This window comes from Silene latifolia, unplaced genomic scaffold (genome assembly GCF_048544455.1).
Source record: "Silene latifolia isolate original U9 population unplaced genomic scaffold, ASM4854445v1 scaffold_213, whole genome shotgun sequence".
NCBI classification, from domain to species: domain Eukaryota; kingdom Viridiplantae; phylum Streptophyta; class Magnoliopsida; order Caryophyllales; family Caryophyllaceae; genus Silene; species Silene latifolia.
The window spans coordinates 188,243-201,521 of record NW_027413169.1 but is presented as its reverse complement, the minus strand read 5'-3'; the positions used below and the strand labels follow the sequence as shown (position 1 = coordinate 201,521).

The 13,279-nt window shown below is 49.1% G+C and overlaps 1 long non-coding RNA gene across 1 annotated transcript in view; it reads right to left on the bottom strand.

Annotated features, from left to right (window-relative positions):
• Positions 1 to 13,279, bottom strand: part of LOC141638670 (uncharacterized) — a 42,721-nt gene that overhangs the window by 18,604 nt on the left and 10,838 nt on the right. The gene's annotated exons all lie outside the window — the stretch shown is intronic.

The window sequence follows — 13,279 nt, the reverse complement described above, 5'->3', positions numbered from 1 at the left end:
GCCGAGGGGTCTTGGATATGAGTACGCGAATATGTGCCCCGGCTGGCTAGTTGTCCCAGCCGAGACCCAAGAGACAAGCCGACAGGCTGCGTCGGTTAGGCTGTCTAAGTCGTTGCTTGCTGTGGATATCTTTGACCTTGCTCAATATGTTGACTCGGTCAGCGGGTGCAGAATATGCCCCATCAATTTGCCCCCAGCGTAGTCTATGCCGTGGTATGAACCTTCGATGAGTGTGGAGCGTATTCTGCGCAAGTAAAAATTTTTCTGCCCCGGCTTCTTCTACCTCGGCTTGGTTCTGCTTAGGCCGTACCGTATCATATCCCCCCTCCACATGGATGTGTAATGGACATCAGATGTGGAAAAGAAAGTGGCGCAGGCCAAGACCGAGGTTGTGAGTGTCGTGTGCTTTTGATTGCCCCCAGCCGGTGCTGCCAAGCTTGGTTGAATCAGCGGGCCGTTTGGCAAGTGGATACCAAGGGGCGTGTTGAAGAAGTTTTGTAACTGTTTGTCGATTGACATTCCATGGCTGCATGCTTGACATGTGTCTCGTTGTTGATTGGTTGACGCTTCATGGGCTTTGCTCTGATTGGTCGGATTGAGTGGGCTTTGCCCTATAAATAGGAGAGTTAGCCCCTGAATTTGGCCTTCCAAATTCATTCTCTCAAAAAAAATTTCTTCTTCTCGCTTAGTTTTCTTTGACGAAACTTCTCTCTAGTCTTCGAAGCGTTACTCGGCGTAACACTCTTCCCAAGGTAAACAAACAAATTTTTCAACTTTTAATTGTTTAAGTTTCTTTGTTGTGAACATGTCTTCTGCTGATGCCGGACCTAGTAATCCTGCGCCGGGGGGTTCCCCGCCGCGTCTTGATGAAGAGGAGGCACTAGCTGCCGTTTCGGTAAGGTCTGGGGGCCCTAGGTCTCCTTCTCCTGAAGTTGATCCAAAAGTTCTGGAGGATTGGGAGGATGATGATGATGTTGATGATGACGGTGATGATGAGGAAAGGGCTCATCCTGATGACGAGAGGCCGTACGTCTGGATCACGGCGACGCCGTAAGATCGGCCCGACCGTGCTTGGACCCACAAATTTGCCAGTTGTTCTGTCCCGACTTCTTCGAACATCATTTCTCCTTCGGCGGGGAGTATAAGATTGTTATTCCTAGAGAGGGTCGGGCCGTCTGTCGCCCTCCTCCTCCGGTCAGATCGGCGTATACATCGGACACCTGGAGTATGGGCTCCGGTTTCCTCTGAATGAATACGTTATGGCCATAATTAAAGCCATGAACGTCGCCGTGGCCCAACTGCACCCATTGGCCATTAGGACTATAGTCGACTTTGTGTGGCTCTGCCTTTTCAAGGGGGAGGTCCCAACGGTTTACTTATTCCGCCGGCTTCATCACCTTCGGCCGTCAGCCCCTGGTCGCGTTGGGTGGTACAGCGTGCAGACGGAGCCGGGTTACGTCTCTGTTGATAAGATTTCTTCCTGTAAGGACTGGAAGGCGCGGTGGGTGTACGTTGAGGTTCCGAAGGATTATCCATTGCCCGGTCCTTCCAAAGACTACACACGTCAATTTGCGGTGCGAGAGTAAGGGGAGCATGACAAATGGGTCTCCCGAGTAAGCTTAAGATGGATGCCAGCAGGTCCCTCTTAATGCGGATGAGAAGCGGCGATGAGGCTGTTTGAGGCCGAGAAGAATGGGGTGCCGAAGGGATGGATGCCCCGACGCGGATCATTCTTCGGGATGAGTCTCTCACACGTCGGCCTCATACCGGCCCTCGAGCGGGGTGAGTGGGGTCGGTGTGAGGCCCATCTCTCGCTTTCAATGTTTCTGTTTTTTGAACTTTGATTTATTTCTTCTGTTTAACCCTTGCTTCGTTTCTTTTACAGACCGTTTTGGCTCGGATCTGTCTGAAGATATCCTTAGGAGAATGGGACTTGATAAGGACAAGCAAGTTGTTGATTTGCATCCTAAGGCCCAGACCCGTGATCGCAGACCGGCGCCAAATGATCTCATGGATCGCGGTGAAGGGCTTAGATACGACGGCGGCCCAGCGAAGGTTGCTTTGGTAACATACCGCGCCGAACGCGAAAAACAAAGTCTTCGGCGGCGACGGCGTCAACATCGCCCACCTCCCATCCCTTCGGTCCAAAAGGAGACGGTGGAGATCGTTGATATTACCGCCGAGGAGGAGGTCACCGTGGCAGTGGAATCTCCTCTCTTACGCAAGAGAAAAGAGACTGCTGCTGCTACTACTACTGCTACCGAGGCCGCCAAAGAAATGGGTCCTCCGGCCAAGAAGGCCAAGCCTGGTACAGATCTATCCTGTGGCTCAGACTTAGCCGGTTCATTAGGCGTTCCTGATGACAGGCTCTCTAGTATGTCCATGAATGTTGACATGGATGCTTTGATTGAATTTTTTGTAGATCAACCGTCGCCGTCTACCGGACACAATGTTGAACGGCGTCCTGAGAAGCGACCTGCGCAGGCAGGTGGTAATGATGCCACCGTCGTCTCCTCCTTCCCGAAGCCTACCCCCGTCCAGATTAGGTCGGAGGGCCTAAGTTTGGCCAGGATGCTGTCGAAGTGGGCTGAGGTGGCCGGTGCTCTTATCGTGGAGCAAGAAAAGGCCATGGCTGAAGCTGCCCCACAGCTCGAGCGGCTCAGGCTTGAACTCGCTGCTGCGGAGAAGGAAGCTGAGAGGGCCAAGGCTGAGGCTGAAAAGGCGGTCCGTGCTGAGAGAAAACTTAGGGAGGACGCTGAAAAGGAAGTCCTTGCTGAGAGAGCCAAGGCTGAGGCTGCAGGGGCTGAAGCCGCTAAGCTGCTGGAGGAGCGTAACAAGCTTCAGGCCGTCGCCGACTTCAATGCTAAGAAGAGGGAGGAATGGAGGTCCATGTTTAAGGCCCAGGGGAAGGCGCTTCAGGATAAGCAGGCTATCATCGCCCAGAGGGAATTGGACATTAAGACGCTCCAAAGCAAGATTCTTCCTAACATGTGCGCCCAATACCGGGACCTGGCCGAAGAAGCCGCCAGGGAAGTGATAGGGGAGCTCTTTCTTGATGGCTCCTTTCCGTGGCAAAAATATGACGAGCTGCTTGATGACAAGCTTGAAGCTAAGGAGAAGGCCGCGGAGGCGAAGGCCGCTGAGGAGGCAAGGGTGAAGAAGGAGGAAGAGGAGGCCGCGGAGAAGGTGGCCCTTGCTGAGAAGGCTAAGGCGGCCAAGGAGGAAGCTGAGAGAATGAGGGCAGCTGAGGCTGCTGAGGCTGAAGCTGCCAAGACAGTTTCTGGGTTGCCTACCAAAGATGATGCTGCTAACGTCGCCGATGGCAAGCAGCAACAGGCATAGGGAGACGGGCGGTCGTCACCAGGTTCACCCGGCATCTCGGATAGCTTCAGTTGTTCGAGGGCCAACTATTAAGCCTTTCCTCCCTGCCATCTTTTGGCGCTTCAAATGATATGTCTGTAACCTTTTGTTCTTCTTTTCCTTGTTTTTTGTAAAACTTTGGTAGGTTGTGTTTTGGCTTATCCCTATGGGGACGGCCGTCGTCTGTATTCTCCTTATTTGTAATCATTTTCAATAAAGCTTGTTTATTGGCCCTCGGCTTGGCCGGGGCTTTGATCACAATCCTTCACTTGTCTTCTTACGTTATTAATTGAGCGCTTCTTTCGTTTTTACCTTCGGCCTGGCCGAGGCAGTTAGAATGCGTATCTCAACTGTGTTTAACGTTTTTTTTAAACATGTTGGCATGTTGGTCGCTTCCTCTTTCACTCTCGGTCTGGCCGAGGCGTCCGATTTGCGTTTTCCGACCGCCGCTGTGAACATGTTAGCGTATCGACCGTTGTGTCCCCTGCCAGGCCTTCGGTTGGCCGAGGCGGCTAGAGGTTACGGCTTGACAGCGTTCGTATCTGTAGACGTATTGATCGCTTCCTCTGTTAGGCCTTCGGTTGGCCGAGGCGGCTAGAATTGCGTCTCAACTGTACTTATACGTTCCTAAGGCATGTTGGTCGCTTTCGCGAGTATCAACTGCGCTGGTAGTGACTGCCGTGGCGTCTACTTCTTGGGGTGACTGCCCGGCTTGGGCCGTGGCGTCTACCTCGGTATGACTATGGGGGAGGGGGGATAAACACTTTGATGGAAGACTTGGATGATTCTTCATTAGATATAAACACGCGTTGGGGTGCCAACAACAGTTTTGGACACCTCCGCCGCTATACAAAGTATTTCCTGAGGTTGTCAGTGTTCCAATGGCTCATCAAAGGCACACCCTCCATGTCTGTCAGCCGGTATGTACCCGGCCTCATTTCTTCAACCACTTTGTAAGGACCCTCCCAGTTGGCCGTCAATTTACCATGAATGTTCCCTTTGTTGGTGGCGGCCGACTTTCTTAGGACTAGATCCCCTACTTTTAAGTCCCTTTTGTGGACTCTTCGGTTGTAGGCTCTTCTCATTCGGTTTTGGTATACTGCCAAGTTGAGGCGTGCTGTGTCTCGGCTTTCTTCGACCAGGTCTAGGGAGGTTCTCAGACCTTCCTCATTTTCAACCGGGTTAAAGGTGGCCGTTCTGAATGTTGGCACCGCTGCTTCAATTGGCAGGACTGCTTCGGACCCGTAGATTAAGTGGAATGGACTGTACCCCGTTGCTTCTTTCTCCGTGGTCCGGAGGGACCACAGGACGCCGGGTAGTTCATCGGCCCATCTTCCCTTTAGGTCTTCAACTTTCTTCTTCAAACCGTTGAGGATTGTTTTATTGGCTGCCTCCACCTGTCCGTTGCTCTGTGGGTGGTAGACGGAGGAGTATGCAAATTTGATACCAAGTTCTTCCAACCAGTTCATTATTGTGTCACTCCAAAACTCTCGGCCGTGGTCAAATACCATGACTTGGGGTAACCCAAAACGAGTTATGACGTTTTCCCAGATTACCTTTCTTACGGCCGCCGTGGTCTTGGCAGGTACCACTACAGCTTCAACCCATTTGGTGAAGTAGTCAACGGCGACAATCAAGTATTTTCTTCCTCTGGATGCCGTTGGAAATGGCCCTAGTAGATCCATCCCCCATTGTGCAAAAGGAAGGGGACTAAGTACCGGCTGCAGGTCTCTGGAAGGTGCATGTATCACCGGGGCATGCATTTGACAGTTGTTGCACTTTTTGGTTTTAACTCTGGAATCCTCAAGCATGGTTGGCCAGAAGTAGCCGGCTCGGAGAGCTTTGTGGGCTAGTGTTCTTGCCCCCATGTGATGACCACAGATGCCTTCGTGAATTTCTGTCAGTATTAGCTCCGCGTCGGCTGGGCCGACACATTTCAAGAGTGGCCTTATCACGGACCTCCTGTATAATTCTCCTTCAAACACCAAGTACCTTGCTGCGATCCTTTTTATCTTCTGTGAGAGACTGCGGTCCTCCGGTAACTCATTCATCAGTTTGTACTTCATTATCGGAGTCATCCACGTTGTCTCGGCCTCTATGTCGCCCACCATGCCGACGGTCTCAGTAATGCTTTTGGCATTCCTGATGTCCACCAAAGACGGTTCGACCGACATTCTTGATGGTTGAACTGGCAAGCTTTGAGAGAGCGTCGGCTCGGTTGTTCTCGCACTGGAATGCATTGTATCTGGAAAGATTTCAATTTTGAAGTGTCAGCTTTTACCCTTTCCAGGTATCTTACCATCCCATCGTCTCGAGTCTCGTACTCTCCTCTGATTTGATTAGCCACTAAAAGTGAATCTGTTTTCAAAATGATGTGCTCCGCCCCGGCAGCTCTAGCTAGCTCGACTCCGGTTATCACCGCCTCGTATTCGGATTCGTTGTTTGAGGCCGAGAAGGTAAATTTCAAGGCGTACTCAAACTCGTCCCCGTTTGGGCTGATGATAAGTATGCCGGCTCCTGAGCTGTTCGTCGTGGAGGACCCGTCGGTGTATACTTCCCATACTCCGGGGTTTTGCTCTTCTTGATATGTGCACTCGGCCAGGAAATCTGCAAGTGCCTGTCCCTTTATCGAGGGCCTCGGCTTGTATTGAATGCCGAAGCCGGATAGCTCTACTGCCCATTTGATGAGCCTGCCGGATTGCTCAAATTTTTCCAATGCTTTCTCCAATGGTTGGTCGGTTAAGACCGTCACAGGATGTGCTTCGAAGTAAGGCTTCAGTTTCCTTGCGGCAACGACGACAGCAAAGGCTACTTTTTCAATCAGTGGGTAATTTCTTTCGGCGAGCAACAATGTATGGCTGACAAAGTAGATTGGGTGTTGCTGTTTGTCTTCTTCTCTGATGATCACGGCACTGACCGTGGCCGAGGTAACTGCTATGTATAGATATAGCGTCTCCCCCAGCATCGGCCTGGACAGGGTTGGGAGAGTTTGAAGATGAGCTTTCAGTTGCCTGAAAGCTGTGCTCTGTTCCTCCCCCCAGCTGAAGTCTTTATTTCCCTTCAACACCTTGAAGAATGGGGTGCTCTTGTCGGCTGACCGGGAGATGAAACGGGCGAGAGCCGCCATCCTCCCGGTCAACATCATAACCTCTTTTCGATTCCTCGGCTCCAGCAGTCCAAGTGTGCTTGGACTTTTTCTGGATTGGCATCAATTCCCCTGGCGCTGACAAGCACGCCGAGGAACTTACCTGACCGGACACCGAAGTTGCATTTCATTGGGTTAAGTTTCATCTTGTATTTCCTTAGTGAACAAAATGTCTCGTGTAAATCGGCTAAGTGCTCGCTGTCAGACTTGCTTTTTACAATAGCATCGTCGACGTAAGCCTCAATGTTTCGCCCTTTCTGATTTTGGAACACTTTGTCCACCAGTCTTGTGTAAGTTGTGCCGGCGTTCTTCAAACCGAACGGCATCATTTTATAATTGTATGTGCCGTTACCGGTGATGAATGCGCATTTAGGCATGTCTTCTTCGGCCATGAATACCTGATGATACCCTGAGAAGGCGTCCAGCAGGCTCAACATAGTGTAGCCTGCCGTGGCGTCGATTAAACTATCTATTCGAGGCAAGGGATAGTAATCTTTGGGGCACGCTTTATTAAGATTGGTAAAATCTACACACATCCTCCATGCCCCCGATGATTTCTTCACCATTACAACATTAGCTAACCACTCAGGATAAGTACAAGGCATGATAAAGCCCGCCGCTACTAATTTATCTACCTCGGCTTTGATGGCCCCATCTTTCTCGGCTGAGGAGTTCCTCATCTTCTGCTTGACAGGGCGAGCGGTGGAGAGTACGTTCAGCTTGTGAACAATTACCTCCCGGCTCACGCCTGGCATCTCGGCTGCTGAGTAAGCGAAGACGTCTTTGTTCTTCCTCGCAGTCTAGGAGAGCGGCCCTGAATTTTGGCTCCAGGTTGACACCGACAGCTACGGTGCGCCCGGGTCAATTTCCACTTCTTCGGTCTCCGCTCCTTCGACCATGCCGACAGTGGCATCCATGAGGTCGCCCTCCTGTTGTAAGGATGGGCTTTTCCCCTTCTCTGACTTCTTCGCCACTTTGAGGGATTGCATGTTGCACCCTCTGGCAGATATTTGGACGTTGACTACTTTGTCTTTTTCGTCCTTTGAGACGAGCTTATGCGCTTCCCCCGGTCCGAGCCATACATCAGTGTCAGGGCCCGGATGGACATTACTGCATCGGCCTCGCTCAGAGTGACTCGGCCTATGAGAACGTTGTAGGCGGACGAGCCGTCAATGACCACGAACTCAGATAGGACATTCTTAGCCGCATTCCCCTCGCCGAACATCACCGGCGGTCGATTGACCCCAGGGTACCAGGCCGGCCCCGGAAAAACTGTACAATGGATTGGTGCAGGGGCTCAAGTCCTCAATTTTCAGACCGAGATTGAGAAAGCACTCCCTGAACATAATGTTCGTGTAGGCGCTTGTGTCAATCAGGCACCGCTTGACCAGGTGGTTGGCTATGTCCAAGTGGACTACAAGTGGGTCGCTGTGCGGGGCGATGACTCCCTCGTAGTCCTTCTTCCCAATAGTCATATCGGGGATGTTGGAAGCGGGGATCGCTGTTTTGGGCACAAAGTTGATGGCACGATATAGCTCGTTCGGTGCCGTTTGTGCCCGTGAGCGACCCACCGTTCTCGTTGTCCCCGATGACAACATGGATTACTCCTATCCGTTCAAAGACGGACTTTTTATTTGAGCCGCCGGTATTAGTCTTTTGGCCTCCGGCAACATATTTGATGAGGCTCCCCTTCCGGATCGGCTCTTCAATGGCATTCTTCGAATGCGCGGTTGTCGATTAAGTGACGGTGTGGCCGTGGTACTCACAAGATCGCTCGTGTCACCGTCCCCCTCGCCTTGGGAGGCCTTTCCCACTTCTGACCCTCGTTCTTGCTCAGGGAGAAGACCTCGGCAGCGGATACGACCAGGGGGGTGTGACCATTGTACCGCTTTTGGTAGTACGGTCCGAACTCCCCGCGCCCGCCGAGTTACATTTCTGGCGGACTTGTCCGACCGTGACCTATTATTGTCACGGCGTCCTTCATCCGGGTTGTCCTCCCGGCGGCTCTTATTCTCGAGTGCCCGGCCTCGCCGGGGCCTACCTGTGTTTTGTGATAGTCCTCCACCTTTATGGCTTGGTCGGCCATCTTCCTGGCGGAGTCTAGGTTCAGGCCTCCGCACTTGATGAGCTCGTTTTTAAGTCCCCTCTTGGGAGGCCTTTCATCGGTCACGAAGACCACCCGGTTCGTTGTTCGGCTCACGAATCTGCTGAACCTTGGCGTCGAACCTCTTCACATAACCGGAGAGACTCGCCTCCCTCCCGTTTGATAGTCGGGAGATCCGATGTCTCGACGGCCTTCTCTTATTGCAAGAATATTTGGGCCAAAAATATGTCCCTTAGGTCGCCATAACAAAGATATCGACCCATTGGGTAGCCCCTTGTACCAACTTTGTGCCATCCCATGCAGAGTCGTTGGGAAGACTCGGCACCAAACCTCATCAGGCTGCTCCCATACCGACATGTAAGACTCGAAAGCCTCGGCATGGTCGGTTGGGTCGCTTTCTCCTTCGTATGATATGGGCGGCAACTTTAGCTTAGTCGGCAGCGGGACCTCTAGGACATAGGGGTTGAGGGGCTGTCTGACCACGTGTCGAATGACACGCGGCGATCGGCTCCTCGCATCCTTAGTCCGGCTCCTCTCCCCGTGGTGGGAAGGGCTTCTTCTCCGACTCTGGTGAGTCGGGCTTCTTCTCCGACTCTGGTGAGTCGGACTTCTTCTCCGACTCTGGTGAGTCGGACTTCTTTCACTCCTGATACGTGCATTTTATATAGTCTTTTTAGCCTATTTTATGCACGTATTTCTATGCTTTTATCGTGGTTTTATGCTACGAAATGCCCCGAATATGCTGCTTTGGTTTGTTTTGTCTTATTTGCAGGAATGAACCCAGAAAGTAATGAAATCAAGCCTTTTTACCGTCCGTTTAGCATGCATTTGAAGCAAGAGTGAATTTGGAGCAAGAATGTAGCTATTTTGAGATGCGCAAAGAAGAAAGATAGCTAGGCGAGCAAGGGAAGAACTTCAAATTGCTAGTGCCTACTTTGGAGAGCCATATCTCGAGTTATACAACTGATATTCAGGTGATTCCAAATGGAGATGAAATTTTGTTCTCTTAGCTTTCCAACGCCACCGGAATCGCCCTGTTTGACCAAGTAACGAAGAAATGGCAGCCGTTTGAAGTTCAGTGCGCAAAGCAGGAAAAGTACTCGATCGAGTACATAAATCACTCGATCGAGTACTAGCTACAGCGAGAACAATAGTGTCGAGTACAATTAGATTTTATCTTATGTTTATCTTATATCTAGTTAATAATAAGGATACTACTTAGTATAAATAAGAGTAGTTTAGACCTAATAAGAGATCATTCATTCCCTGGACTCAGTAGAGGGGACGGACGACGCTTCTTCTTTTTCTCTATTTTCGGATTAATTGTTACTGGTACTTTTCATTCTTCTTTAATCTCTTAATAATTTTTATTACTTTAATTCCTTCTTCCCTATATTAGTTATCGTAATTACTTTAATTCAATTCTTATTAGTCTTTTATAATGCTGAATTTCAATTATCTATTTGTTGTTGTTGTTAATTCGATGGTAGTGAATAGCTAATTTTCTCATGCTAAGACTATAGGGGATCCATAATTATGAAGGGAGAGTAATCGATTTATTGGGTTAATGCTGGTATTGTCTTTGTTGGTTAAATGCTGCAGTTAATTGTATCTGTCTGATTGAGTCGACGCAATTAGGCATTTATTTCTTAGTGATCCTCGACCTGGACCGAAAGGTTGGAAGAGGCGAGACTAGTAGCGAACAATAGGGTATTGCAGTGAGGGCGAAAGTTAAGCTGTCTACACTTTAGGGTAAATTAAGGGCCGAAAGGTGACGTTCGCTACCCCTTAGACCGTATTTGCATTGACCTGAGACCTAGATTACTTAACTGAACGATTATGGTGAACCGTCTGTCTTAGCTGTTCCTCTTTATCTGTCTGCTTCCTTCTTTTTATTTCCCTCTTCCTTATTCTCTTTAGTTTAGAAAATCACTTTTAAAACCCCCACATTGCGACATCCGAAATGGACCAAATTAGACAGGATATTTAGCAACTTAGCCTCCCCGTGGAGATCGACCCTACTTGTCGCTAGCTTCGTTAGTTGTAACTTAGGTATTTATTTTTGGTACGAAACGACAAGATATCAAATTTTGGCGCCGTTCGGGAGGCGACGCTTTTTAACTGTTTAAATTTTGTCTGTTTTTCCGCCTCAAGGGAAGACCGAGTACCTTGAGGCCGCTCTTATCTTTTTCTTTAGTCTTTGTTTTGATAGGTCTTACAGTCTATTAGATGATTTTAGAAAGAGATTGTCGAAGGGAAGGCTTGAGTACCTTCGACCCTTTTGCCAAGATGACGTCCGTCTCTCGACTTATTGCTCAGTTTGAAGCTCAAACTGAAAGATCTACTAATTGGGAGAGGAAAGAATCTTGGGGTTGTGGTAATCACTATGAAGTCGCTCCTCCACCGAGGCCTAGACCACAACCGTTGCTGCAACAAGGCTACCCACCGCCTTGTTATTCTTTCTCACCGCAACCAATTCCTCCACTTGCTAGGAATGATGAGGGTGAAGAAGTTAAGTCACTGATATTGGCACTTGCACTACAGTGTCATAATTCTAGTGCGGAATTTGATAGCCGTATGAAGAAGCTAAAGGCTCGGTGTGATCAATTAATTACCGAGCAAGAGCAATGTGAGACAGTGTATGCTATCAACACCGACACCATTCCGTCTCATGAAGAACCCGTGTCACCCAATGTTGAGAATGATTTCTATGACTCGGACGACGAATTCCTATCGTACTTCAAGAGCCAATGCGCGATTTAAGCCCCTACAAGAGGAATCACTCGATCGAGTGACCAACATTGGTCGATCGAGTGATTTTCCAGGAGAAAGTGCTCGATCGACCAAGAAACTCTGCTCGATCGAGTAGAATTCAAGGGAAACGGTCGATCGAGCAACAATTCTGCTCGATCGAGTGAAGACGAAGGGGAAATAGTTCGATCGACCAATAGACATGCTCGATCAACCCCAGAAGCTGCGGAAACTGTTAAATCGTCACCAACGCCTATTCCAAGTGACGATACAAAGGAACGTACGGTTGAATCCTATTCTGTTCGAGTTCCTTTATCAAAATCGTCGCTACCATACCGTGACTGCAATTTCTTGGACCGTATCCGAGATCTTAATGTCGCTGATCATTACAATGCAATGATTGCTCAGGTACCCTCTTATTCTGAATTTCTTGATCAAATTGATTGGTCTAAGAGGGATGTTAGTAATGTTAAGACGGTAATGAATGTTTCTATGAAAGAGTGCGGCGCACTTCTTGAAATGGGACTCCACCCAAATTGTCTGACCCAGGTCGTTTTTCTATACCATGTTCAATAGGGACCCATTCGTTTGATAATGCTTTATGTGACCTCGATTCTAGTGTCAACATTTTACCTTTGTCTCTTGCCTTGAAATTGGGTTTGACTAAGTTTACACGCGCTAGAACGACTGTTCAGCTAGCTGATCATTCTTATGTTCGGGTCAAAGGAGCTTTACATGAGGTACCTGTTAGGATCGGGAATTTCTTTATTCCCGTAGATTTTATTGTCTTAAATATACCCGAGGACCGTGACATTCCCGTTATTTTGGGAAGACCATTTTTGTGCACTGCTGGCGCAATTATCGATGTCGGGGTTGGGACACTTACCTTTCGTGTCGGAGGGGAGGACTTGGTGTTTACTAAGTCTGATGACCCTAGGGAACCCATACACATCACGCCATGTGATGATGTCCCTCATGAAGAGTCCTTTGATATACCGTCCGATAGTCCTTCTGAGTCACATATTGTTGCTGCCGTTATGACACCTCCGCCCCATTCTGGGAGCAAATTGGAGGAACATTTGTTTGTTTCTCTTTCTACAGGTCGCGACGAGTTCAAAGACCAGGGAGGTGAGATGGGTACTCCTAGTTTGAAATCCGGAATCGCTGGATAGACGACCCGGGAGGAGGTGTTGATAAAGCTACACCGTCTAGGAAAAAGTCGCGTGATGAGGTGATAGATTGGGACCCTGGATCTTTGTGGGAAGTCGTTGTTCTTACATTGCCAAGTGTGGAGACCGGATGTCCGTTTGACGATTCTTTGAAGCTACCGCGTCCGATCGAGGCCTAGTAGTGGACCAATGATTTGTGGTGTTCGGTGAGAAGAAGAAGGTCGAGCTGGGACTGATGAAGCTAGCGCTACCCGGAGGCAACCCGGCGATTTTATTCTCGCATTTTATTTAATTTCGGTTGAATTACGCTCGTTCGAGTTACTCGATCGAGTAACTTTCTCGCTCGATCGATTAAAAAAAAAAAAAAAAAAAAAAAAAAAAAAAAAAAATTTACTCGATCGACCGCTTTTCTACTCGATCGACCACTATTCCTCTCGATCGAGCTGTTTTGGACGCCCATTGCTTGGATAGCTTCTTGTGACGATGTTTCGGAGCTATTAGTGACCTCCCATTTCATGGTCGGTTTGGGGAGGTCCCTTTATTCGCGCTATCTTGTGAGTTTTTCCGCTTTTACTCTCTTCCTCCTTTAGTTTGCATTTTCCTTTCCATGTTTTGGTACAATGGGGGCATTGTACAGTTTGGTTTGGGGAGGTTATGCATCCATATATGTGTCTGCATGTTGTTTTCATTGCATTTCAGTTATCACGTCTAATTTATGTTTGCATTGTTGTTTATTTTTGTTGAAAATTC